The sequence below is a fragment of the Polypterus senegalus genome, chromosome 4 (assembly GCF_016835505.1).
Source record: "Polypterus senegalus isolate Bchr_013 chromosome 4, ASM1683550v1, whole genome shotgun sequence".
Taxonomy (NCBI): domain Eukaryota; kingdom Metazoa; phylum Chordata; class Cladistia; order Polypteriformes; family Polypteridae; genus Polypterus; species Polypterus senegalus.
The window spans coordinates 62,446,579-62,473,939 of record NC_053157.1 but is presented as its reverse complement, the minus strand read 5'-3'; the positions used below and the strand labels follow the sequence as shown (position 1 = coordinate 62,473,939).

The 27,361-nt window shown below is 36.6% G+C and overlaps 1 protein-coding gene across 6 annotated transcripts in view; it reads left to right on the top strand.

Annotated features, from left to right (window-relative positions):
- tjp2a (tight junction protein 2a (zona occludens 2)) overlaps positions 1-27,361 on the top strand; it is a 237,816-nt gene that overhangs the window by 133,666 nt on the left and 76,789 nt on the right. Inside the window, exon 1 of one of the 6 annotated variants that reach the window (XM_039750756.1) lies at positions 14,177-14,195. The exons of 4 other annotated variants lie outside the window; for them this stretch is intronic. The gene's annotated coding sequence lies outside the window, so the exon portion shown is untranslated. Of the gene's footprint in view, positions 1-14,176; positions 14,196-15,150; positions 15,248-27,361 lie in introns of those variants that run through there. One more of the 6 variants, XM_039750760.1, reaches the window with a different exon arrangement.

Sequence of the window (27,361 nt, the reverse complement as noted above, 5' to 3'; positions counted from 1 at the left end):
GCGCTATGTTTTTCTTCTACTCGGCCTTGAGACTAGTGCTTGATACCAGAAGACACAGTAATATGCTTACATGTGAAAAAAGCTTCTCGAAGTGAAAAACAACTCCTTACATAGCCATGGCTGTATCTTTAGAACATTCCCGGCTGTTTCTCCCAAAACATTATTAATGCAGCTGGGTTTCGCGCTGAGCGACCAACGCCCATCTGCTCTCTTGATCCCCCCCCCCTCTCTTTAGAAAAATTACATTACACCATCTCGCACCATTAACTGAAAAGTACAACACAATGAAGAGCACAGTTCAGCAGCCATATTGAGACAGGCATGTGGCATGTTCTTAAGAAAGCTGACCAGAAATGACGACTTAACTAGAAACATTTTATTTAACTAACAAGTCTGTGTGCCCCCTGAAACTACACATCACCATTTATCAGGTTGTATGGTTGTCAATATTCAAATGTACTCTGCATATTGTTATTATTTATGAATATTATCAATAATACATTATTTAAATTGTAACTTCACTCCTGCTTGTCTTTTAGTACACCTAATTGACTGAGGTTGTAGATGTAGAAGGGAGAAGGTGTGGAGAAGTTATATGGTGCAATACTTTATAAACAGTGGTAAGTCTGTGAGATTTGAGGCATTCTGACACAGGCTACATATTAATTATACAAAAGGGGAATGTAGAGTAATATATCTCTCTACCAAGACAAAACAGTTACTTGAAGTTGATTTTGTTGTTGATGTATGTGCAAGTATTAATTGGGATGTATTAGTGCCATGTCTACTATTGTTTGCTGCCATGTGTCCAGTACCCTGACGTTTATTTGGTTCCAATAAGTTTTATAAAGGACAGATGGAAGAAATTAGCATAGCTTAACACAACTACTTTTTTTGAATTCTTGGTTAAAACTGTAAAATGCAATTTTGGACCCTAAGTATTTATGCAACATAATAGAAAGGTTTTCATGGAAATTCTTTTTCTGTCCCTAAGGTGTTTTGAATCCAGTTTGTGTGTGTGTGTTTGTATATATACAGTCCTCTTCAGAAAATATTCAGACCCCTTCAGTTTTTACTCAGTTTATGTTGCAGCTTCCCGCTAAAATCATTTTAATTCATTCTTTCCATAATCATCATCAGTCAGTACTCCAGAATTACAAAGCAAAAATAAGATTTTGGCTATTTTGCAAATTTATTAAAAATAAAAATCTGAAATATCACATTGATACAAGCATTCAAAATCTTTGCTATAGTACTTGAAATCTGACTTCTGACTGAAGTGCATCCCATTCTATTGATCATTATTGAAATGTTTCTACATCTTTTTTGGAGTTCATCTGTGATAAAATCAAGTGACTGACATGATTAGGAAAGGCACACACCTGTCTATATAAGGTCACACAGTTGACGTGAGGTTGAAGAAAATCTGCCTGCAGAGCTTTAAACACATGATTGCATCAAGACATGAGAGGTGGCCCAAGACCCAGATGGACACTCTGTCTGAGCGTCAGAGAACCTTTGTAGACATGGGAGAATCTTGCAGAAAAACAGCAACCACTGGAACACTCCCAACAATCTGGGTGTTACGACAGGATTGGCCAGGTAATGCATGAAATTCCACCTGGAGTATGCAAAAAAACATCTAAAAGATTTTCAGATTATGAGAAACGTCATGGTTTTCAGCAACAGTCGTTGAATGTAACAAAGTAAAGTAATGTCCTTAATGAAAACCTAATTCAGAATGCTATGGACCAAAAACTGGGCTGGAGCTTCACCTTCGAAAAGGACAATCATCCTAAGCTCAAAACAAAGACAACATAGCAGTAGATTGTGTCAGCTCTGTGAATGATCTTGGGTGAGCCAAACAGAGTCCATAACATTTCTGGAGAGATTTGAAAATAGCTCTCCACCGACAGCCTCCATCCAACCTGACATACAGCATGAGAAGGATCTGCAGGGAGAAATGGCAGGAAAACCCCGAAATCCAGGTGTGCGGAGCTTGTCGGGTCATGCCAAAGAAGACTTCAGGCTATAATCACTGCCAAAGATACTTCAATGAAGCACTGAGTAAAAGGTCTAAATACTTGTGTTGATGTGGCATTTCAGTTTATTTATTTTTTGAAATTTGCAAAAGCTTCTGCTTTCTGTTTGTCATTCTGGGGTATTTAGTGTTGTTTGATGAGGAGAAAATGATTTGAAATGATATTAGCATATAACTGCAACATAATGTGTGAAAATTGAAGGAATCTGAAATGTTTCTGAATGCACTGTTTGTATGTATGTGTCTATATTAGGGCTGTCGGATCAAACGGTGGTCATTTATTTAAAATGAGCCCTGCTAGAAGTTGAAAACTGACATTTGATTGTCAAAGAATGGTTGTTTTCTTTGCCTGCACTAATGTTGGCATTGAATTACTCCAGATACACTATACAAAAACTCCAGTAGTTTACTCATCTATTTTTGTGCACAATCAACCTTTTTTGCAATTTTGAATAGTTAGCGTGTTATCTTCATAAGTAAAAAATACAGTCAGGCCCCTTCATATTTACTGCCGATTTCTTTAATAATGTTATTCTTCAATCCATGAATTGTACAAGGCTTATTTTTTTTTAAACTCGGAACAGTTTCTAAACACCTCTCTTGAGCCCTAAAATGATTGTTTTGCATCTAATTCTGTTCCATTCACTCTTAAACCGGAGGTCTCAGACAGCTGTTTAATGTCAAAGTCCGATTACAGCAAATAGAAGATAACTGTCATAATTCTGATTTTCCTTTTATTACAAAACTTTAAATCCCAGACTGTAAAGAGCCTTGTCACCCACCATGTCTTGTCCCACAATTAGTCTCCATCTTTTGTGGTGTCTGTTTTGAAGCATAATGCCTAAAATAATGAGATGTAATTAAAAATATTCAGGCCAATTTTTAAAAAATATTGCTGCATCTGTAAAGGGATAAAGGTAGACCGACTGTGTGGACCTTCACTTGGTACTGCAACAAACCCGTTTTACTGGGTGGGTCCACAGGCGCCAGCTGGCTACTACCTAATGGTCACTTCCAAATGAATAAAGCAAGTCTGCCTTCAGCCTGCCTGTCTCTTTGCTTGCTGTTCTCACCCTGTCCCAGAGATGTATTTTCACTTTAACATTAAAGAATTGGGCAGAAAGACCCAATAAAATCCATTGTAATTTAATTTATTATCATAGGATTTGTGAGATCAATCATGTCCATTTATTAGGTTGGTCTACTCCCGTATCTTAAGTTTAGTATACACACAGATATATGCACACACATTCACATGTAGAGATCTAGCCACACAATTACACGAGTGATGCCCAATTGCCAGTCACTCTGCAATATTCCACATAGTACTCCATTAACATAAATATTTGAGAGATATCAAATGCATGTCAATGTATTACTTAGGTCCTCACTATCACCAGCACTAGTTAACATATGGTTGTCTTCGTGACACACGAAGGTTCAGCCTTTTTTGTTTATATGTCACTAACCAACCAATGGTGTCTTACTTCTATCACACTTTTTCTTTCAATTGAGGTTTGACCTCTCAGCCTTGATAACCCTGTAGACAAGAAAGCAGCGATCTTCCCACACTAGGTGCCCAAGTATTGACTTAAGTCACTCAAGATATGAATGTAAAAGCAGCATGGCATTTATTAAATTATAATATTACCAAAAGAAAAGTACAATAGAAAATTAATGCAAAAGTATAGGTATAATCTTAGAAAAACTAACTGAAAAATCAGGGTTATAAAGGGCAGATGTTGTCAAGGGTTAAATGTTGTCCTTGGGAGCTTTTTTATTTAGCAATTGGTGTTATGCATGTTATGTTCTCTATGTACAGCTCAGATGGTCTTGTGTCTTGAGCTCTGATTTCGCTTCTTAATACATTCCACTTTCATTGTTGCTGACGTTTTTACCTTGGAATAGCCATATTTATGTTAAAATTCCATGTGGGGGTTTGGTACATACACATTTGATTGACTAACTGTTCCTGTGATGAATAAACTCTGCTCAGATACTTTGATCTTTTTACGCACCCCCGTACAGCTTTCCTTTACCAAGTTATAAACTAATTGAAAAGCTTATGATCCTATGGTGTCTGTTCTTGTGTTCCACTGTTTCTACCATTAAGTTACACACCATTGAGAAACAGATACATTAAAGTTAATAATTACTAGTACAATACATGAAGAACTGTCAAGGTAGGTTGCTTTCAGTATTAGTTATCCCTGAAGTTAAATTGGTTTAAGAGTCCTGTAAATTCAGTTCAGTTAGTTAGTTTGAGCAAAATATAAACTTAATATAAGCAGCCTTTAATTTCAAAGTATGATGATTTTACATTCCAGGGCAATGTTGTATAATAATAAAATGTTAAAACTTCCAACTGTGTGTGTGTGTGAGAGAGAGGATATATATAATCACACCAAACTCTTTTTTTTTTTATATAATAAAAGTACTTTGATGAAGCCGTTTGTTATGACAGAACAGTACACTTATTGTATAACCTATAACAACTGAAATTTCAGATGATAACCCTGTTCAAAAGATTATATGCCCTTGGTTCTTAATGTATTGCCTTCCCCTTGAACATCAATGACTGCTTGAAGCCTTATGTGATAAATGTGAACAAGTTGTTTTATCTTCTCAAGTGGTAAAGCTGCATACTCCTTCAAATTATTGGCTTGTCTTCCAAATACAGTGGTACCTTGGTATATGTCCTTAATCCGTTCCAGATCCTTTGACTTATACCAAACAGGACGTATACCAAACAAATGTTTTCCATAAGAAATAAAGGGAAAATGATTAATCAGTTGCCGTGAAAAGAATCCTATTGTTATTAGCATATTATACATTTAATGGGGTTTTATAAAATAATTTAAACAGTGCTTAATACTAAAATACATAAATACAATAGCAATTAGATGAAATAAATGAAAATTTAACCTCAATTTACTTTTTAATAACATCTTTGTTTTTCACAATTGTAGATGCCGTCGTTCTTGGCATACGGTAATGCAGCAGCCATGTCCCAGATACGCATGCCACCTTCATACTTTTCAACAATTAATTCAAAGTTACGCGAAAAAAACACAAAATCACGTGAAAATTCACAGGTCATAGCGCGGGTTGTTCACTGAATGCTAGCAACTACCATACTGACGCTCTTGGGCAGTTGTGGCTTTGTCTCGAGAGAGGTAAACAAGGGTAGGACGCGAGTCATATTCCAAACAAAGGTCGTGTACCAAGCAAAATTTTTCATGTCCAAACAGGACGTATACCAAGTTGGACTTATTCCCAAGTGGACGTATACCAAGGTATCACTGTACTATACATTAAAAGTTCTCTTTGCTGTGTGAGCAGTGAGGTTGAGGTGCAGGCTTTATGATGCCCACTAGAAAACCTTCACTTTCATCTGTTGTAGCCACTGAATGGTCAACTTGCTTTTTGCTTTGAATCGTCATGGTGTTGTAAAATACAACTACATTCCATGAGCAGCTTGCGGAGCATTGCATGCATATTTTCCACCAAGATTTATTGATAATCTGCTGCATTCATCCCGTTGTCAATTCTCATCAGATCTCCTGTGCTGCTCTATCTCAGCCCCAAACAGCAGATATCCACTTCCACACTCTCACAGAAGGAAAGGTGTGTTTCTCTTTATATGCTTCATTGACTTTTATCCACTCATAATATTTATAGTTATTATGAACATAAGATTTATTTCTTGACTCATCACTCCAAATGACTTTATTCCAGAAGTCCTGAGGTTTTTGCAGTTGCTGTTTGGCACATTCCAATTGGATTTTTTATGTTGTTTTGCAAATAGATTTTTTTTTTTCATGGTAATTTTACCATAGAGTAATATTTAGCACACAAGACCTAGTTTTTGGAATATTACAGAAGCAACGTCGTAGAATTGCGTTTTAGTTACACACTAAACAAAAAATTCCCTTGCTCCTAAACTAGCCTATAAACATATTCAATTCATCAGGACATGGACTCAATGAAGGTGTAAAGTATGTGGCATAGAGGTGATAGTGTTGACTAAGATGTGCTGGAAAGCTCTTTTAGATAAGCTGGTAGTGCATTTCTGTTTCTAGTAGTTTGTTCCATCCACCCGTGTCTCAGGCTGTTGGTTCAGTGAGTAGGATACTGAAATCGCTGTCACATTTCTGGAACAAGTCTGTCTAATGAATAACACCAAAAAGGGATGGATCATGTTGAGATATATATATATCATATCCCATAACATTCACACATTGTTCTGCCCATATCAAATTTTGTTAAAAAATCACACCCCATTGCCATTTCACCACCTGTAGCAGCCTGCATTTTTTATTCCAATCAGAATGACCTGTGTGATTAGATACTTTAACCATATTTCTGGTCCTACTATTGGTGGGAAACAACAGGAACCAGGATCTATTAAACCAGGCACAGTTTACCATTCTTCTAATAATTATGTTCTTTAAACCACTTTAACTAATTATTTTTTTATCTGATTCCGCTGGATCATTCCCTGTCATTTTTCCATAATATAGAAGCTATGAATTATGATCTTCAATGTGCTTCTTTCAGTCCTGCTATTGTACTTGGTTGTTAGTTTTCTGACTGTAGTCCATCTGTTGCTCTACATACTCAAATTGTGTCAGCCTAAGTTTTGCCCATTTTAATAGCTGCCTTTTTCAACCTTTAGTCTTTGGACGGTGGCCCTTTCATGGTATGCCTGTTACACAGTTGTGTTGTTGTCTCTGATAGATAATCAATGCCAGTTATCTGACAACTTTTATCCTGCCAGAATTAAAGCCATTTAAATCTTTTTCCTTTCTTGTTCCCATGGATCTGAGCGGCACACTCCTGAGCGCACCCTACCTGCTTTAAATAACATTGTCTGTATGGATGATTTCAGTAACTTATTGAACAAAGTGCAGGGGTGAATATCAAGACAGTTGGTTTTTGGTCAGTAAATGTTGGACTACGAATCAGAAATCAACATCTGTGATCGTAATTTGCTCTCTGAGCTTGGGTCACTTTCTTGTCTGCATGTTACAAAGGGATCTCTGTAATAGTTGTAATTGCCTACTCTTAATGTAGTCTATTTTAACAATATTTGCATTGAAGAAACCGCATATTCACTTAAAAGCCATGTCCCAGCTAAAACTTAAAATTTAAAGATTTGTTTTGAAGTCATGCTTTAGGGGATGGTGGTAGGACATTCTGTGCTACAAATATAATTGTTCATTGATCTAATCTTCTGAATGACGGGATATCCTGTTTTGCTAAAACATTTCCCTTCAGGAAAGTCTGGAATTATCTACTTGAAATCTGTCTTATGCAGATGCTACATTGATGTTTAGGTTCCCCTAAAGAAATTATTTATGCACTTCATATTGCTATAAAGCTTCTTTTCATGAAGTTTATTAATGTGATTTAATGCAAAACATGCACAATTCTATAATGCCGGATGATATAGCAAAGCAGTTTCAAGGCTGTATTTTATTTATTATTTTACTCTATTTTATTGCCATACTTTACTGCCAAAGTAGACAGCACATTTAAGGGTTTGTTGTGAATATGCATTTAATTTAGATAAATGTACTGCAATGTTATGGATTTTTTTATTTGGTGTAAAGAGTTAATATTTATTTATGTTCACATAAGGTGCAGATATGTTTTTCTTTTTACAAACTTGAAATCCTGGAAAAATAAACTAAATCAGATCAGGTTGGGAAGTATGCACTGGTACAGCGCATTGCCACACCCAACACACAATGAAACAGCTCGGGATCCTGGTTGGCAACACCACCGGCAGACACGCGGTCCAGTCCCACCCTCTGGAAATGACCCTCTATCTGCCGGTGCCAGGTGTTACGTGGGCATCCCCTTGGCCTGGAAAAGCCAACTAAGATCCTTAGTAATGAGGATCCTCCGAGCCAATCACCCTTGGGGAATTGCGCCACATGGCCATAGTGCCATAACTGATGCTTCCTCACAATTCAAGTAATGTGCCTCATTCGGAACTTCATGAGGAACCGCTCATTTGACACAAAGTCAAACCAACGGTACCCAAGGATTCTCTGAAGAGACACAGTACCAAAGGAGTCCACTCTTCATTTCAGGTCACTGGATAGCGTCCATGTCTCACAACCATATAGCAAGACAGGAAGCAGTTGGACCTTTTGCAAAAGATATTGGGAGCGCCACACACCTCTAAATAATAACTCATTATCTTTAGAACCATTTCTACAAACTAGTTTGCACTCAATGCATTTTCACTTTACAAGAGCAGGATTTTCATTCATTTTTTTTTAAAGAAATGTATTCCTGTTCTTAAGGTGCTTTCAGGTACACTGTTTGATGATAAAAGTAGGACAATGGGAAAATTTTCATCAGTATTGTTAAAGGTGTGTACCCTATGAATTAAGGTTATTTTACAATGTTAGCCAACGGAAAGTGGCTCTTATGCAAAAAATCTGACAGCCTAATACTTGAAAGTTACAGGATGGATCAAGATTAGTAGACTTTAGTACCTTTTTAAAGAAATACTAGGGGGCTCCGCCTCCTGCTCGCTTTGCTCGCCCACCCCCGTGTTGGGTTTACCGGATGTACAATTTAAAGAGATTGTTATTTTCATGGGTATTGTTTCATATGCATTATTTTCACTTTTACTTTAAAAACTTTTGTAAAAACAATATTTGCCCTTTATTTCCGGCCATGGGCGTGGTTACATCACTTTCTCGCAGGGTGTATAACGCTGGTCGCGTTGTGAAGGGCGGCGGCTGCTGAATGCATGCTAAGGAGATGCTGTCAGATCATCTGCTGTCTTTCTGCTGCTGGCAAGCTGCCTGTTCTGCTTGTTGCATGTCGTCTTTTTAAGAGCTGGGAGCACGTGATGCATGTCTGCCAAAAGCAATCCAGCAACTGCTAGCTTAGATGTCAGTGGACTTGTTTTAAATGAAGGCTCACTGACTTGTCTCGCGTGACGTTGTAAAAATAATACTTGTCCTTTGTTTCCGGCCCCGGGCGTGGTTAAATCTCTTTCTCACAGGACGTATAGCACTGCTCACGTTGTGAATTGGCAGCTACTGTCGCGCTGCCCGTTGATCATTTTAAAGCCTGTACAGCCGCTGTCCTTTTTGCCACTTCCAGTCTCTGCTGCTCGCGTTGTGAAGAGGGGGGGTTAGGGTGGCTGAAGGCATGCAAAGAGAAGTGGTCGGATCATTTGCTGCGAGCTGCATGTTTTGCTTGTCGCTTGTCATTGTTTTAAGAGCTTGGAGCAAGTAAAGTGTCTCTCGCGGGACTTCAGGTTGTCTTCTTTGAAGATCATGTCTCGTCTCCTACTCTGCCTCCCCATGATTTTTTTTTTTTATAATAGAAATAACTCGCTTTCCTAAATACATTTCAAGTTAATTTTAATTGTGCTTTAAATTGACTACATCCAGAACTTGCTTTACTCATTTGTGCTTCCTACCTCAAACTGTAAACAGAAAAAATAATAAAAAGACTAAAATTTATTTCATGCTTATAAATTTACTATAAAAAATTAAAAATGTATTTGTTTTTAAATTGTAATTTAGTATGATTGGAAAAAAAGTAGCCCTTCATGTTTCATTCATAATCACTTTCACTTTGTTACCAGTTGTCTGTGCTAAATCTTCCATTATTTTGGGTAACGTGATGCTGACATATGGCAAAATATGTTTGGGTTAAGAGAAATGCTTATTGCTGTGGTTCACCTGCCTTTTTTGTTGTCTCTATCCAGCCAGCAATCCATTTTTTCCCTGTAATTTAACACAGATTAATTTGTATTGATCATTACAAGTCCTGTTATAAAAAGGTAGTAACAATGGCTGTATGGCTAACTCTGCTTGGAGGAAGTGCTGAGTTAGCAACTCAAAACACAGCAGTTTCAAATTATAGAAATGTTCCATCTTCAAAATCGCTATAGTTGGATAGTTTATTTCAATGTTTATACTTTTTTAAACTAAACTGTACTTGGTTCTGTTTCATCTATACATACAAAGTATTGCATATGTTCACATTCCAGGAGGACTTAACGTGTTTTTATATTGCTAATATGGGGCTGTTGTCGCCTATTATGAAAGTACTAGCAGAATACCCGCGCTTCGCAGCGGAGAAGTAGTGTTTTAAAGAAGGTACGAAAAAGAAAAGGAAAAATTTTTAAAAATAACGTAACATGATTGTTAATGTAATTGTTTTGTCATTGATATGAGTGTTGTTCTCATATCTATCTATCTATCTATCTATCTATCTATCATATATATATATATATATATATATATATATATATATATATATATATATAATCTATCTATATATATATATATACCTCTATCTATCTATCTATATATATATACCTCTATCTATCTATCTATCTATCTATATATATATATATATATATATATATATATATATAGCAAAATACCGCTTGGCAGCGAGAAGTAGTGTGTTAAAGAAGGAAAGAGAAAGAAAAGGAAACATTTTGAAAATAACGTAACATGATTGTCAATGTAATTGTTTTGTCACTGTTATGAGTGTCGCTGTGATATATATATATATATATATAGCAAAATACCAGCTTTGCAGCGATGTCATGTGTTAAAGAAGTTATGAAAAGAAAAGGAAACATTTTAATAATAACGTAACATGATTGACATTGTCATGTGTTGCTGTCATATATATGCCTGCCTAAATAAGTCACCTCGCCGCTCTTACTTTTTACCGTTCATTTAATCATGGCTAGTGGCGGAAAAATTATAAAATGGAAGGAGGATGGCTTTACCAAAACAATTATTGATGGCGAATCGATTATTCCTAAAGCTTGAATTGGTGATCTGTTTTTCTGTGTTAACCTCATATTTTTTCATACTACTTCTCAAACTAAGGTGGTGCGAGGGTAAAATGAATCGGGATGCACTGATCAATGTAATCCGTGTACCAGGAAATCATGCATTGACAAAAGCTCCCCATTGCTTGTAATGCAAAGTGTGATTAAATGCATTATTTTTCAACGCGTTATGGAGCACATGCATCAAAGCTTCTCAGCTGTGCTTGTGCTAAGAAAAGGAAAGATTTTAAAAATAGCGTAACACGCTTGTCAATGTGACCTTTTGTAAGTAGTGCCTGGAGGATTCAGTGTGTTGAAACTCTAGAGACAGCGTGTGTATTAACTTGAGGTAAATGGGAGGGGAGATGATGACGTGACTCCCCCACCCGCCTTAACTGTCAATCCCCACAAACACAGTCTCTCGGAATTTGCATAAGCACACCCCTTCACCTACAATTTTAACTTAGTTACAAAGTGATCAAAACTCTCGTTTATATCCTGCGTCCTCTCATTAAACTTGTATCCCGCATTACCTGTGGGCATGTGAAACGCCAGCGGTAGCCTGTCTATGAACTTAATTTAAAGTTTAGGTTTACACCTTGCTTTCTTTCCGAGGTAGCAGCACTCATGAATATGGTAGTATATGCCACTCGCTCGCTTCTTATTGTTTCGCTGCCTTCTCAATTATATAATGCATGTTTTCTTAAGCGCTTTTTGTAGGTCTTCCTGGTTTTCTACGTACTGCGTTGACAGTCAGTTCACGTGATTACGTGGGAGGCGTGATGATGTCACACGAAACTCCGCCCCCTACGTCTTTGCAGCTCTACTCCATTACAGTTAATGGAGAAAAATACCTTCCAGTTATGACCATTAGGCGTAGAATTTCGAAATGAAACCTGTCCAACTTTTGTAAGTAAGCTGTAAGGAATGAGCCTGCCAAATTTCAGCCTTCTACCTACACGGGAAGTTGGAGAATTAGTGATGAGTGAGTGAGTGAGTGAGGGCTTTGCCTTTTATTAGTATGGATTAAGAGCAGACCTAAATAAGACTGAGAAACAACCAGACGTTTCATTTGATTTAGAAACGCAACTGAACTTTGCTTTGTTTGATTGCTTATTGCAAATTTAAATATATGAATTTTGTGAATATGGTTTTGGGTTAATTGTTTTGTTGTTGAGAATGATGTGAAAAGCAAAAAAGTGCCCCTTCAAAAAATTTACAAGACTGGTACTTTTTGTGCTTACCTATGTCGATAAATATGTAAAATGTTCTTGAACCCCAAACTAGTGTAACTTTTTTTCTTAAAGTCTTGTATAAAGGATGTCCTAATACTTTTAACCCATCAGCCTGTTTATAGGTCTTTAAAGCAGAAATTTGGAAGATGGATTAACAGCTGAATAAGATCTGTAGGTGACTAAATAATTTCTTAAATTTTCTTATGCTTATTGAATTTTGTCTGCATGCACCACTGCAGATGCAATATTAAATTAGCTAGATAATTTTACGTTGTATGTTATGCACTGCATTCCTGGACCAAGATTTTACGCATTTTTCCCATGTCAGTAGGTGGTTCAGTTTTCTTCCTACATCCCAAAGACACATGTATTAGACTAATTTGCCACTTTGAAGTGATCTGTTATGAGTGGGTAAGTGTAGTCTATCTAGAGTTGGTGCTACTGTGATATGCAAGTTCCACCTCCTATGATCCTGTTGACCTGGTTGTAAAATGTATGTATGTTAATTGTGTATTCTGTGTCACCAATTGCACATTCTCTTTTCCAGTGCCAGTTAAAGTACTTACAATTCAGTTTAAAACATATTTATTGTAACTTAAAGTGCTGAAAAAAAGTTTAGTATAAAAATAGGAGGATCTGTTCTTAGATGCATATATGGTAACTCCAGCACCAGCTTTAAAATCTGTAGCTCAATTGTCATTGAACCTTAACTGGCATTGTCTAGATTTAAAAATATTTCAGACAGGGTTTAGTGCACAATACAAACAAACAATAAGCCCACACATGTATCTTAACAATCACACAAAATTCTTAGTCTTCATAGTACTCTATATCCAGAAAGGAAACGAATATGGTCAGAAAAATGAGAATGAAGTTGTTGTACAGCTTATGTATACAGAACATGATGACTTTTTAGAAATAAAGTAATTGGTTCATTTTAAAATGATCAGTCAGGGAATGTCCATTCTGATTGTATTCAGTATGTTTAGATAAAAAACAATTTAAATGTGGCACAGTGATTAGCACTGCTCTCTAACAGATTTGGTGTACTGGGCTTGAGTCCTCAGCTTCTCCATGTGAAGTTTGAATATTTTCCCCATATTGTCAGGTTACTACACTTTTCTATCCACATCCTCAAAGATGTGAAAGTTTGGTTAACTTGCTGGGCCTGTGTGGGCAAATATGCAAGTCCAATCGTGAATTGAATTAACTTTGTTTGTTGTTATGTTATTTAGAACTTGAGATTTTTTTGTTACATTTTTCGGGGGAGGGTCATTTTTTTTTCTTGTTTCCTAGGTTAAGGCTTGGGTGCTGTCAAAAAAGGGCCAATTGAAGAATTCCTTGTGTGTTTATTGGGCTGTACAAGAAATTGTTGTTTAAACAATGCACTGTTTATTCACATATCCTTTAGTTAATAACATGCAACTAAAAAACTGCCATCCCTGTGTATGTGTAAAATACATATACCGGTAGGTCATTTTTTAAGACAAGTATTGTTTGTTAAGAAAAAATGTTCATAGTTTTTGTAAACTGTGTGTCATTAACATGCTTTTGTTTATGGATGTTTAGAGTACTTCTTTATAGAAATTCTATATTGTACATTACTCTATTGTGTATTAGTCTATTTTTCATTTCTCTATGCTGAGACCACCCTTTTCTGTAATATATAGTACATCTAAAGTGTAATTTTTTTATCCTGTTTTGGTGTTTTTATTAATACTTCTCATATATAATATATAGAAATAGATATCTGTATCTGTTTGTGTTTATATCTATAAATAGATATACTGTATATAGATGTGTAAATATACACATATGCTTTGTAATGTGTCAGTTTGTATATTTATGTGTGTGTGTATACATATGCATTGTTTTGCCCCTGTTAATATTGACAGCAGGATTTGTGTATGTAGGCCAGCCTTGTATTAAGGTTATGTAAGCAGGGGTAGATAGATTCTGGAAATGGATGCAACTGCTGGGCTGTGGGCGACTCCTCCAAGCCAGTGGTTTTATAAACATGAAGACTGTGCAGGCACTTCAGAGAAAATGGGCACATACTGTGAACACCCTCAGGATTTTCCGAGGTTATGTGAGTTATTTTTAGTTGAGGGATTTAATCAGTTTTGAGCATGGTCTAATTACATTTGAATGAAGGAGTTTAAGAGAAATTAATCTTGTTTTTCTTTCATGCAAATGTTGTACAAGTATCCAAAAGTTCTGTAAAGATGTGGAGAACTCTGAGATGTGGGACAGTACAAAGAAACTGAGTGGCAGTTTATTTTATTTAAATAAAAATGCTACTTGCCTGCAGAATCTGGTGGAAAATGTGTGCATGTCTGCCGTGTGTTAACTCTTGAGAGCTGAAAAAAATATTTTTCATATATTTCTTTTAATTTTGTCAGGGATGTAGGGTACTGATTGTTACTACTTTCTAATAAGTTTGTTTTTGTCTTTTTTTTGTTTTTATTAATTATCCATAGTGTTTTATAAGTAATTTAGGTAGTTGTAGATGTTCAGCTCTGATGAATCCTAGAATACTGTTGATATTTTACTCTTTTTTTTAAATGTGTCTATCCTGAATTTTATAATAACATATCATGTGTATTATTTTTTAATTGGACACCAGAATTCTTTTTCTTAGCTTTGTCATTTCAGAAGTAATTAAAAATAAGAAACTTTGTATGCAGCTTTGCTTTAGCTTTAATACTGTGTTATGAAAGTCAAAAATTAGATTTGTTTTTGTCATTGTTGAGGACACATTCAATTCAAGCATTGTTTTCTGCTCGTGCAAATATTTATGCAAAACAGTTGTAGAAGAGCACAGTGCACTGATTCATTCCTTCTTCTTAAACTGTGTATCAGTGTACAGATGGAAGCATTGCGTTTTTGAGAGCTTAGCTGAGGCAGCCTGAATATGCATTATCCTAGTAACTGAATCACAGATTTAAGAAATGAGTTTTAACTTCTCAACTACAGCTAGCAGTCTTGTGCTGGTTTAATGTGGTGGGGGTGTGACATTGCAGTGACAGCTTTGATCTCTTACTAAACCGTCTTTATAACTATAGCAGACTACTGTCCCTCATTCTCAGTGGAAAACCTCAGGAGGGGTGCGTTTGTTTTTTATGAGAAGTGATTTACCAGGTTAGTCAAGAACATGTTTATATATTGTTTGCCAATGAATAGTTCAGTGTGATGAACAGGCTGTTTGTGTAGTAGAAAAGAGACGATGTGTGGGGAGAGAAAAAGGTACTGGGGTGAAGATGCTAACTAAACACTCTTGCTTCAAGCTTTATACAATGCAGGAGTTATCGTATGTCAGCCCTTAGTTTTGTTTTCAAAGGGGCTACTTGGATCATTTATCAAAGCTTCATCTAAAGGACTATATGTTTACATGGAAAAGTATTACATTTTTTTTCTTGAAGAAATTTCATATATTGGAAGTTTTTTTTATTGCAATTATTTCAATCTTGATCGCTGTATCTTCTTTAAACTGCTTAAATTATTTGGAAATCCTTGAGGGTGCTTAATTATTTACTGATTTAAGGGTATTTATGTATGTAATTCAATAAAACTCTTGTTCTGCTTAAGAAAACATTTATAAGTTTAGATGACTAGTTGAGAAACTTCTTGTTGATTGTGATTGGTATCTTTGTTTGATATTTGTCTGATCCATTGTATTTTGGAATAATTTGAATCTATGGTTAGCTGGGTGTGGATTTTTAACTCACTTATAAGTCTTGCCTGTTTGTATATAAACCATTTACTTGTGTAAGTTTAAATCTGAAAACTTTAAAAGTTAGCCTTATTTAATTAAACAGAATTCTTTTGGAATGTGCAGTGAATGCTGTAAGATTATCAAAGCTACAGCTTTGTACATTAAGTCTCAGAACATACAGAGGCATTTACAAAGGGGAACGATACATTTAAAAAAGTACAAGAAATGGTAAATGTAAACCTCATTACTCTGAACAGTACAATGTGTAATATGCTCTTTGGTAGTTAGCTACCAACATGTAACTAGTTATATTTTTCTCATTTGAGAAATGATGGGAAGCAAATGCTGAATTACTTTGCTAAGAGGTCATTTGTAAATACATCACACTGATCCAGTGTTGGAAAAAAAAATGCATAACAGTTGTTACCCATGTATAGACTTGAAGTTTAAAACGGATGCTTTGACTTCCTGATAAAATTCTTGATAGTTTTTCCTGTAATACAGCTTCAATAATTAGAAACTTTCTATAAACCTGAGCTGGCATTTATTAAATGATTGTAAAAACAGATTTAATCTTAAATTACGTTACATGGATTTAATCTTATGGGAAAAATGATATACAAAGTTGGATGTAAAAAACCTGAAATTGATGTAAAAATGCTCTTACATGTGAAAAGTATGCATACTTCTTCTTGTGTTTGAATGGTAGATTACTGTTTGCATAAAGAATAAATTGTATTCTATTCTATTTAAATATAAAAACAAAGGGAATTCTAAAATGCACAGCAGGGTTGATTTTCACGGTAGACTGTACACCATTCACAATTTGTTTGTCATTATTTAAGATATTACTTTGTAAAATGTGATGTTTACTTATGTATTGGACTTCTTTGAGGAGTAAGCAAGCCCTGGCTGCACTTTCTGTACTGGAATACTGTAGGGTCATTCCATGTCAAATCAACAGATTTTCCAGAAATCCCACACACTTCGGTCTCAAAAAATTATGAAAAAATACTAGGTGTACCTATCTTATCCAGGAGAAACCCTGTAAAATTATTTTGATACAAGATCAATATTTAAAAGGCACAGCCAATTTTGTGAGGGGAGAGGGGTGTCAAATTTGACGCAGCTTTATTTTATCATCAGTTTCACAAGACCATACCTCGAGCTAAACCACCTAGCAGGCTCAAAGTTTGCATACTGGTACATTTATAGGTATAGTACATAACACATCCAAAATGTTTAGTCCAGATGACCCCACTTGTTAAGAGTAGACCTTCAAAAATACAAAAAAAAATGTTTTGCTATGTTTAGGCTTTCAGAAAGCATACTTCTAACTGATACAGCCTGCTGAAATATTTTATGTTTAGATACCTACACAGGGCTTTTCAAAAGATTATAAACAAACAAGGAACTGCATCAGGGTTTGACCAGCAGACCTCTCAAATGTGAAAACATAATTTTGGGTCTAATTTTCTGACCAGATTAATTCACTATGGGAACGTCCAGACATTTTCATTTTTTTTTTTCTGTGTTCTACATGGTCCCTTCTTTCTCATGTTTATTTTCCATTCTGAACATTAGTTAAATTCACCATTTATCAGTAATGATAATCATCAAGTTCTTCATCACTAACTTGGTTATAGGATTAATGGAAAAAAATAAATCAATAAAGGCATATTAAGCACAACACGTGAACAACAGCTGCTTGATTTATCATTAAATACAACACTAGTTATAAGGAAATATCAACATTTTCGTATTGTAGCATCAGGAATGTGACACATTTTGTTTCCATTTCAGTCGAAGTGTAGGGCATTTTGTCTTTGAGATCAAGATGGTAGTACCTACCACTGACCCTTTGTAGGTGTACTAAGCAGTGCAATGATACACTGTAATGGCACCCAGCCAATATTGTCTCTAGATGGCCAATGGAAAGACTGTGTAGGACTGTCTGATTCCACTTCACTTTCACAATCACACCAATCCAACATATTTCATCATACATGCACCCAACATGGCATCCAATAGGATACTTCTCTAATGTGAGGAATGCATCGGGAGTGTGATTTTGAGAGGGCAGGATGTCAACTGCTGCTTCAGTGGTGGATATTAGGACAATTAATTGACTGTCTTCACCAGACACCCAGCTGACTTTGAGTTCTTCTGTAGGTATGTAACAGTGGTGTTCTCGAGCACCAGGTACTGTTTGGCAATGGAGAATCACATTCTTTGTTCAGCAACATGAGAGAGTACATCGTTATTTGATATGGCAAAAAAATTCAACATTTTTACATTCATGAAATGTAGTTCATTTTGACTTACTGATTGAAAACTCCGTGATTACCATTATTGACATATGGTGCATTTGGCTTATGTTTATGTTGGAAAAAAAACCTGAAAGATTTATGTAAGAAAAGTAAGGTTTGTGTTTTGAGAAAGAAGGGACAATGTAGAATAAATTTAAAATATTTTAAAAATTATCTGCACATTCCCACATGTCATTAGGGTGCTCTGAAAATTATATCCAAAATGAGTTTTTGGATTTGAGATGTCTGCTGTTCAAACCCTAATATAGTTACTTTTATGCTTATTGTTTTTTCAGAAAGCCTAGTTATCTGAATAAGGAAAAAAAATTAGAACTCTTTTTTGGTTACAAATGTGTTTGTGAGGCCTAAACTTAGCTAAGCCAAAAAATCTAATTTTGTTCAATTTCACGGGGCTGCTTTGACCATGTCATCTGGACCAAATGTTTTAATTTCATCACATACTATACTAATGAAAGTACCAGTGTGAAAATTCTGAGCCTGCTCAGTGGTATGGACTTGTGAAATTTGATTAAAAAAAAGAGGTCTGATAAAATTTGACACCCCTCTCCCTTTGGTAAACAAAGTATTGATCTTAACATCAAAAAGGAGCTTTCACAGAGAACAAGTGGACAAGTAGGGACTATTCTCTGCCTACTTTTAGTTGAATCTTGCCTGATTTTAGTCGCCTTTAATATGGATCAGAGCCTGACTGATCACACGGCAAATCCTGTTGATCAATAATGGGGCTCAATAACCTAATTAGTACTGCTAATCAAGGGATAATTCTGACCCCATCAAAACGTTCAAAATTCAGTGCATACATAAAAGCCATAAACCCCAAAGTAGAAGTAAGCGCAGTTGATTACACTCTTGTTTCATTCAGTCATAGATAAGCCTTATTTGTTCTTATGGAATAAATATATACATTGTGTGCATATTGTAAACAATTACATTGTCAAAATAGAAAAATATTTTCTAAGCTTAATTTGTATCTGATTTATTTCACTTTAGCCAGCAAACACTTGGTGCTTGTCTTTTATTTAAACAATCTTAGTTATCCTAATCTTCCATTTGAAAAGCAGTTATACGACAGAAAATGGATGTAAATACTTCTATTGTATCTTTGTGTTATATGAATTAAGAAAAGATTGCATTAGAACATAGCTTTATGGCTGTAGCCTGTGTGCACCTCAAACAGGTTTTGTAAACAAATTGAACTGGACTTTGTCAAAGTTGAAAACATTTTCTATGTGCAACAGCCTGTCTTCAATTGCTATTTCATTTATATGACAAATTTGCAATATATTGTGATATGGGTATGTTAGCAACTTTTCAAAATGGTGATTTGTTTTCTTAATTTGTGGGACCCAGGAACGCATCCTGCCTTGACCCAGTTTGCACACACTCACACACAGATATCTATACTAATATAAGGCAAAGCCCTCACTGACTGACTCACTCACTCATCACTAATTCTCCAACTTACCGTGTAGGTAGAAGGCTGAAATTTGGCAGGCTTATTCCTTACAGCTTACTTACAAAAGTTAAGCAGGTTTCATTTCAAAATTCTACACGTAACGGTCGACAACGTCCGCCATGTTGAACTTTCTTATTTATGGTCCCATCTTCACGAAATTTGGTAGGCAGCTTCCCTGCGCTAACCGAAACCGATGTACATACTTATTTCGATGGTATGACGCCACTGTCGGCCGCCATATTGAACTGTCCAACGTCACTAATTCTCCAACTTCCCGTGTAGGTAGAAGGCTGAAATTTGGCAGGCTCGTTCCTTATAGCTTACTTACAAAAGTTAAGCAGGTTTCATTTCGAAATTCTATGCGTAACAGTCATAACGGTTGACAACGTTCGCCATGTTGAACTTTCTTATTTATGGCCCCATCTTCACGAAATTTGGTAGATCGCTGCTCTATGCTAACCAAAACCGATGTACGTACTTATTTCAGTGGTATGATGCCACTCTTGGCCGCCATATTGAACTTTCAAATGTCACTAATTCTCCAACTTCCTGTGTAGGTAGAAGGCTGAAATTTGGCAGGCTCATTCCTTATAGCTTACTTACAAAAGTTAAGCAGGTTTCATTTAGAAATTCTACGCGTAACGGTCGACAAAGTCCACCACGTTGAACTTTTTTATTTATGGCCCCATCTTCACGAAATTTGTTAGGCGGCTTCCCTGCGCTAACCGAAACCAATGTACTACTTATTTCGGTGGTATGATGCCACTGTTGGCTGCCATATTGAACTTTTCAACGGTCTTTGTTACTTATGGGCCCATCTTCAAGAAATTTTGTACGCGGGTTCCCAACGCTAACTGAATCCTACTTATGTACATATGTACGTCCATAGCCTGCAGCTCGGTCACCGTGTGAGGCGGCGCGGTCCCCATCCCAACGCCTCCCACATTGTTGGCTGCCTGCCTATATAAGGCCGTCCGTCGCTCCAGTCTCTACATTCCCTTTGTTGCTTCGCCACGGAATTCACATCTCCCTGCTGATAACTACAGACTTTTTATTTAATCCACAGCTTCTCCGCTGTTTTATTGTTCGTTTTTTACGATTATAGTTATTGTGTAGGTATTTTAGACTTACTTTACATTGTTCAGGTACACATTTCCTTTATCATTCCAACCGTACCCCCATTAACATGTATATCGAGGTGATCACCATCGATCAAAGAACTGTCACTTACCGAGTGGTTTCCATGCCCGGAGATGGCACCTACCTTTTCCATTCTCTTTGTTACATATCGCACGGCCATATCAGGCTCACTCTTGATATCCGGAGGAACATTGTGTCTAATGTTTTGAATGACTGGGACAGGTTCAAGGTGTGGACTGATGACGGTACAAGAGATAATTATACTACACAGGAGCACTAGAAGAGTGAAATGCTTAAGCCCTTCACCTATGGCTGCCGCTGAATTGTTCGGTTATCGCTTTCAAGTGTACCGAAATGGCCAAATATTTTACACCTTTCGACAACCGCCAATGCCTCTTAAACATCTTAGATTCACAGGTGACGATTTCAGTAGTGGACACCTTGATGTTTTTGGATGTTTAAACTCTCAAAAGCTGGATGCGAAGTTATCGATGAAACCGGTTGTATGCTTACAACGCTTGACAGTTGCGGAATGTCACTTCAACACAAGTCCTGCAAATACTGTCGTAATTGAAGCAGACTATGAAACTCAAACCGATTATGACAGCAGCAATCCAAGCTGTGAGATTTGAAACAAGATTACTGTTCACATGGCCAACTGTACGTTGCATGCTCAAGAGTAAGCTCAGCGCACAGCTTGGTCATATTACAACCGGAGGGCCAAACTCACAATGTGGTATACAAAGAGATCCTTAAATAATTATTGGTATATTTTCCCTCAGTTTAAAAAGGTTTAATTTTCTTCTTAATAAAAATTTTAAGGCAGTACTTCGCCGCTGCAAAGAAGGGGTATTTTGCTAGTACATAATAAAGCAACTCCAATTAATTGACAATAAATAATAAACAAATAAAGAAGGGAAAACACTTATTAAATAAAAATTCTTCATGAAAAAGCCCCTTCTATTTCCCCAATGCAATATTTAACACTAGAATTACCAGAGCCTATAAAAGAAGATCTGGCCCACCTTAAATCCGTTCGCACCTCTCTGTCACCGTCTTTTGTCCTGTAAATATGCAGATAAAGACAAGCAGCAAGCAGCCTGCTGTTCCATTGTCCCACCGCCAAACTCTGGGAGTGAAGTGCTGGAGTTTTAGAGTGGAAATAATAAATCGTAATTTGGAACACATGCATTTCATGTGTGTTCCGTTTCTAAAATAATCTGTGTAAACACATTGTTAAAACAGAAATTTTTTTCATATTTTAGTAGTAAATGACAAAATGTTGGCATAAACTATATAGTGTGTAATACCTGAAGTCTAAAGATCAAATAAACACTATCACAAAAGGCTCAAAGATGAGACAACAGCTTCTGCAGTGGAGCAGTAAGATTTGCTGACTTGTAATCAAGAGTCCCTGGTTCGATCCTGATTGCCTCCTATATTTACCATTTTCAGTAGTGAGCTGCTCTTATTGTTAATATTATACAGTAAACACGTACATTTGGTTTGCATCTGTAACAGACGGTGTACATTTATAGTACTTGTAAAAGTTACCTTTTTTGTGTTCTTTCCACTTTTATTCCCTCAGTTACGATCATGATACATACTACCGCACTAGGGATCTGACGCTGTTAGTTTTTTTTTTTTAACTGGGAATAACTGTAGATGTGAGTGTTGATTTGAGGCAATGGAACTGGACATTCTCTAATCTGGAGGGATAAAAGCTGACACACAAACGCTGGTGAATCTGCCTTATTTGTATCTCACCATCACTTGATTTTTTTTTTATTCAGTTTTATTGAGTGTTCCTGCTCACGCTGAATTAGTATGCACCCTATGGTCCATGAAGTCAAAGCCTCTTTGACAAAAAAAAAAAAAAACAGACATAGGTATATATGATATTTGGAATTATTCATTTTATGACCTGTATAGTACATTTCGGAAAACATTGTGGCACGGATGCAGTATTATTCATATTCATTCACATAACATCTTGCGGTTATAATCAGTAACCGCATGTTTTTTGTTTTTTTCCCCCCCGATCTTGCCAGTCTCCACGTTGCTGTATGGTGGTGTTTCTTTTGTATTCCAGGACATGCAGAGGAAAGAATAGTACAGAGAGGTCAGCTCAACGCTATATGCAATCATCAAATTCAAATGTTAACAGTTCACACACACACACAAGGACCGTCCTTCCTATATTTACGACATGTGTACTTGTTGCAATGTACACACTTCTCTCTATACTGTGGGTTCTATTACACACCTGAAAGAAAGAGACAATATATGTGACATTTTGAAGAAATCATTTTATGACTTTAATAGTACCAGTCAGTAAACATCATCGTACTAATGCAATATTATTTGAAAACGAACAGCGTCAGATCGGGTGTGAATTTATGCTGACACTGTTACTTAGAGTCAGATCAGGAGAGGTGGTGTGGGGGGGTACAGCATGATCGTGATTGAGAGAATAAAACTGAAAAAAGCTAACTTTTACAAGTATAATACATTTATACCCAATATCCCATATATTTGTCTCTTTCTTTTTTTCTCCATGCTGCGCTGACATTGTGCCCCAGAGGGCGTGAGCTTATTCAGTGCAAGCAGGAACACGCAGGTGGCCAGTTGCTGTGTGCTATAAAAAGATTAAACTGGCGGCGATCAATGCACATGTACTGTGCAAGGCATGCACGGGGGGCACTGAGAAAAGAAGAGTGTTCATGGCTCACCTTGCAGAGGAACTTCATCATCGCATCTTACTAGAAAAGGCGATGGAAAAAGAAAAGGAGGATGCAACATTGACAAGCTTCTGTTCCAAGACAGCCGCTTTCCCTAGGAAAGTAAACTGAGTCAGTGTCAGGTGCCCTTTCAATGTAATAGGAACCAAAGCATAGAGATTGTTAAATAATACAGAGGAAACTGATTAGACATACAGGAATCAAATGCAATATACAGGTGCATCTCAAGAAATTGGAATATCTTTGAAAAGTTAAGTAATTTCAGTAATTCAATTCAATAAGTGAAACTCATATACTCATTACACACAGATTGATATATTTCAAGCATTTATTTCTTTTCATTTTGATGATTATGGTTTACAGGTAATAAAAACTCAAAATTCAATATCTCAGAAAATTAGAATATTACATAAGACCAATTAAAAAAAATGATTTTTAATGCAGAAATGGTGGCCTTCTGAAAGTATGTCTGTTTACGCACTCAATACTTGGTAGGGGTTCCTTTTCCAATAATTAATGCATCAGTGTGGCGTGGCATGGCATGGTGGCGATCAGCCTGTGGCACTGCTGAGGTGTTAGAGGAAGCCCAGGATGCTTTGATAGCAGCCTTCAGCTCATCTGCATTGTTGGGTCTGGTGCCTCTTGACAATACTCCATAGATTCTGTATGGGGTTTAGGTCAGGTGAGTTTGCTGGCCAATCAAGCACAGTGAAACCATGGTCATTAAACCAGGAATTGGTACTTTTGGCAGTGTGGGCAGGTGCTAAGTCCTGCTGGAAAATGAAATCCGCATCTCCATAAAGCTTGTCAGTAGAGGGAAGCATGAAGTTCTCTAAAATTTCTTGGTAGATGGCTACGTGGGCTTTGGACTTGATAAAACACAGTGGACCATCACCAGCAGATAACGTGGATCCCCAAATCATCACTGATTTATGGAAACTTCACACTGGACCTCAAGCAAATTGGATACTGTGCCTCTTCACTCTTCCTCCAGATTCTGGGACCTTGATTGAAATGAAATGCAAAATTTACTTTTATCTGAAAAGAGGACATTGGACCACCAAGCAAAAGTCCAGTCCGTTTTCATCTTAGCCCTGGTAAGACAGTTGTAGCCCATGTCCTGGATACGTCTTTGTGTGGTGGCTCTTGATGCACTGACTCCAGCCGCAGTCCACTTATGAATCTCCCTCAAATTCTTGAATGGACTGTGCATCACAATCCTGTCATTGCTGCAGTTACCCCCTGTTGCTTGTGCACCTTTTTCTGACACATTTTTTCCTTCCCCTCAACTTTCCATTAATATGCTTGCATACAGCACTTTGTGAACAGCCAGCATCTTTAGCAATGACCTTTTGTGGCTTACCCTTCTTGTGGAGGAGGTCAATGATTGTCTTCTGGACAACTGTCAAGTCAGTAGTCTTCCCCATGATTGTGTGGCCTATTGAACCAGACTGAGAGACCATTTAAAGGCTCAGGACACCTTTTCAGGCATTTTGGGTTAATAAGCTGAGTGGAGTATGATACCATGTGTCTACAATATTGAACTTTTTCAGAGTATTTTCATTTTCTGAGATACTGAATTTTGGGTTTTCATTAGGTGTAAGCCATAATCTGCGAAAAGAAAAGAAATGCTTGAAATATATCACTGTTTGTAATGAATCTATATAATATAAGAGTTTCACTTCTTGAATAGAATTACTGAAATAAATTAACTTTTTGATGATATTCTAATTTATTGCGATGCACCTGTATAGTAAATTGAGGTTGGGGTACAAGGGGGAGAACCAATAAGGTGGAGTTCAATGGGTGTTGGTCATACATTCTTTTTTTGTTATTTAGGTGTCCTCCTTTTTAAGCCTGCATATGCTAGATTTATGTCCAAATGTCTGTTAATGGCAAATTCAAGGCAAATACTAAAATTGCCAGAGAGCTGACTGAATCATGCCTCTCAACTGGAAAAAAGTGGATTGCTAGATAAGTATATTTCAAAAAACAGCTTGTGGAAGGTTGTTAAAGTGCTCAGAACAGCTCAGTTTGTAAGTTGGTAGAGCAGAGTAACAGTCCTGTCCTCAAAGAATAACATGCAGGGTTAAGCTAAAAAGGATTCTTTTCCCCCTTTATAAATTAAGCAAAAAAATATAACACATGTAAACTTAATACTTATTTTTCATTAAGCTGTTGTTTTAGGAATTTTGTGTCTGCAGCTTTGAAAAGACATGTTTTGGTTCAGGTAACTAAGTAAGCTTTCCTTACACTTGAAGCACTCTATAAAATGGTGATTTTAAAACCATTAAAGGAAAATCAAAAATATGGCCATTATTTACCATTATGTATGATGAGAAAGGAAATCGGCTTTTGTTGGCAACAATGAATGCTGAATGGTTATCATTAGGGCCCACGATTTACTGCAGCAAGAAATTGTAAATTCCGCGGCATATTTTTTTAAATTCCGTGGCGTGGCGCGGCAAATGCAGTACCAGAACTCCATAAGACTAATTCATAACCCAAGCAAAATAAATGCAATTTTTCTTATTCTTAATCCTTAATAATAATCAATCATAATTCGTAATACTAATCAAATAGGTATATGAAAGTGTTCATATCCGCACATTTTAATCCACAGATTTGCTTTAGGCAAACGATACTGAAATATATGTAGGCATAATATTATTCTCAGCAAACTATCGAATAATGTTTCTAAAGTTATTGTTTATTTATTGTTGAAGATGGCACTGTAAGCTCGTAGGTTTTCTAGTGACAGAGAATATCGCAGTGGTGACAACAACGATCCATATTTTGAGAACGAACATTCCACATCAACAGATCGGCAACGCAATATAAACTTGAGCAAGAGCTGCTAAGTGAGGTAGTCTGTCTTCTAAGGCACGCCAAAAAGCAGTGATATCAGCTGGAATTACTTCATGAGATGCTATGTCCAGATAAGCTTGCCATTCATCTGCTGCAGCCATCATTGTTGGCACTGATTGTGCATGATCAGCAAAATTCTTCAATAAGAGTGGTAGCTGTCGTGGATCAAATATTCTCACAGATCTGAATAGGTCTATTGCCAGCTGTTTGGTTCTCATAAAATATTCTTCAAGTTTAGCAGCAGCATTGTGCTTTGTATCTTCACAGCTGCTGGTTGCAATTGGAAATCTGGACGATTTCAGGCAAGACATCGACAGCCATGAATGACTGTGCCTCAAAAGAAGTCAAAGTGTTCATAATTGGCTGGCAGTGAACAGATACAAATTCAAGTTCAGCTCTCAGCTCGTTAAGTTTATCAGTACTTTGCAGCCATGCCGACAGCTTCTTTAACTGGACTGTAGCTCTACTGTGTTCGATTTCAGTAGCAACAAACGAATATTAATGAGATGATGCAATAGGCTAAAGAAAGAACTTAAAGAAGTAATCAAAACTAATACTAATATCAATATGCCTCAAATGATGAGATTTCATTCAGATTTGGTGTTTTCCGCGGCAGTTAGGTTAATTCTGCGGCGTGGCGTTTTACCACTGCAAAACCCTAAATTCCGCGGGCCGCAGTAAATCGTGGGCCCTAGCTATCATACAAAACAACAAGAAATTGGGGATTTCACATTCAAGAGTGAAACAAAATAGAACCAAGAACAAAACTATACTTTTAGGGCGCTGTGTTTAAAATCTGTTTTTAGTACATTCTCTAACCAAAAAGTAGAGCAGTGTACTACAAAAATCTTGCTGTTTTATAAATGACAGTACAAATGAACAAAAATAATAAACCCACTGATGGTAGAAATGATGTGCAAAACACATTGAAAATAAAGAAATATTGCATCATAGAATGTCTGGAGTAACACAAAGCTGAAATTAGTATGCAAATTAAAAAAAAAA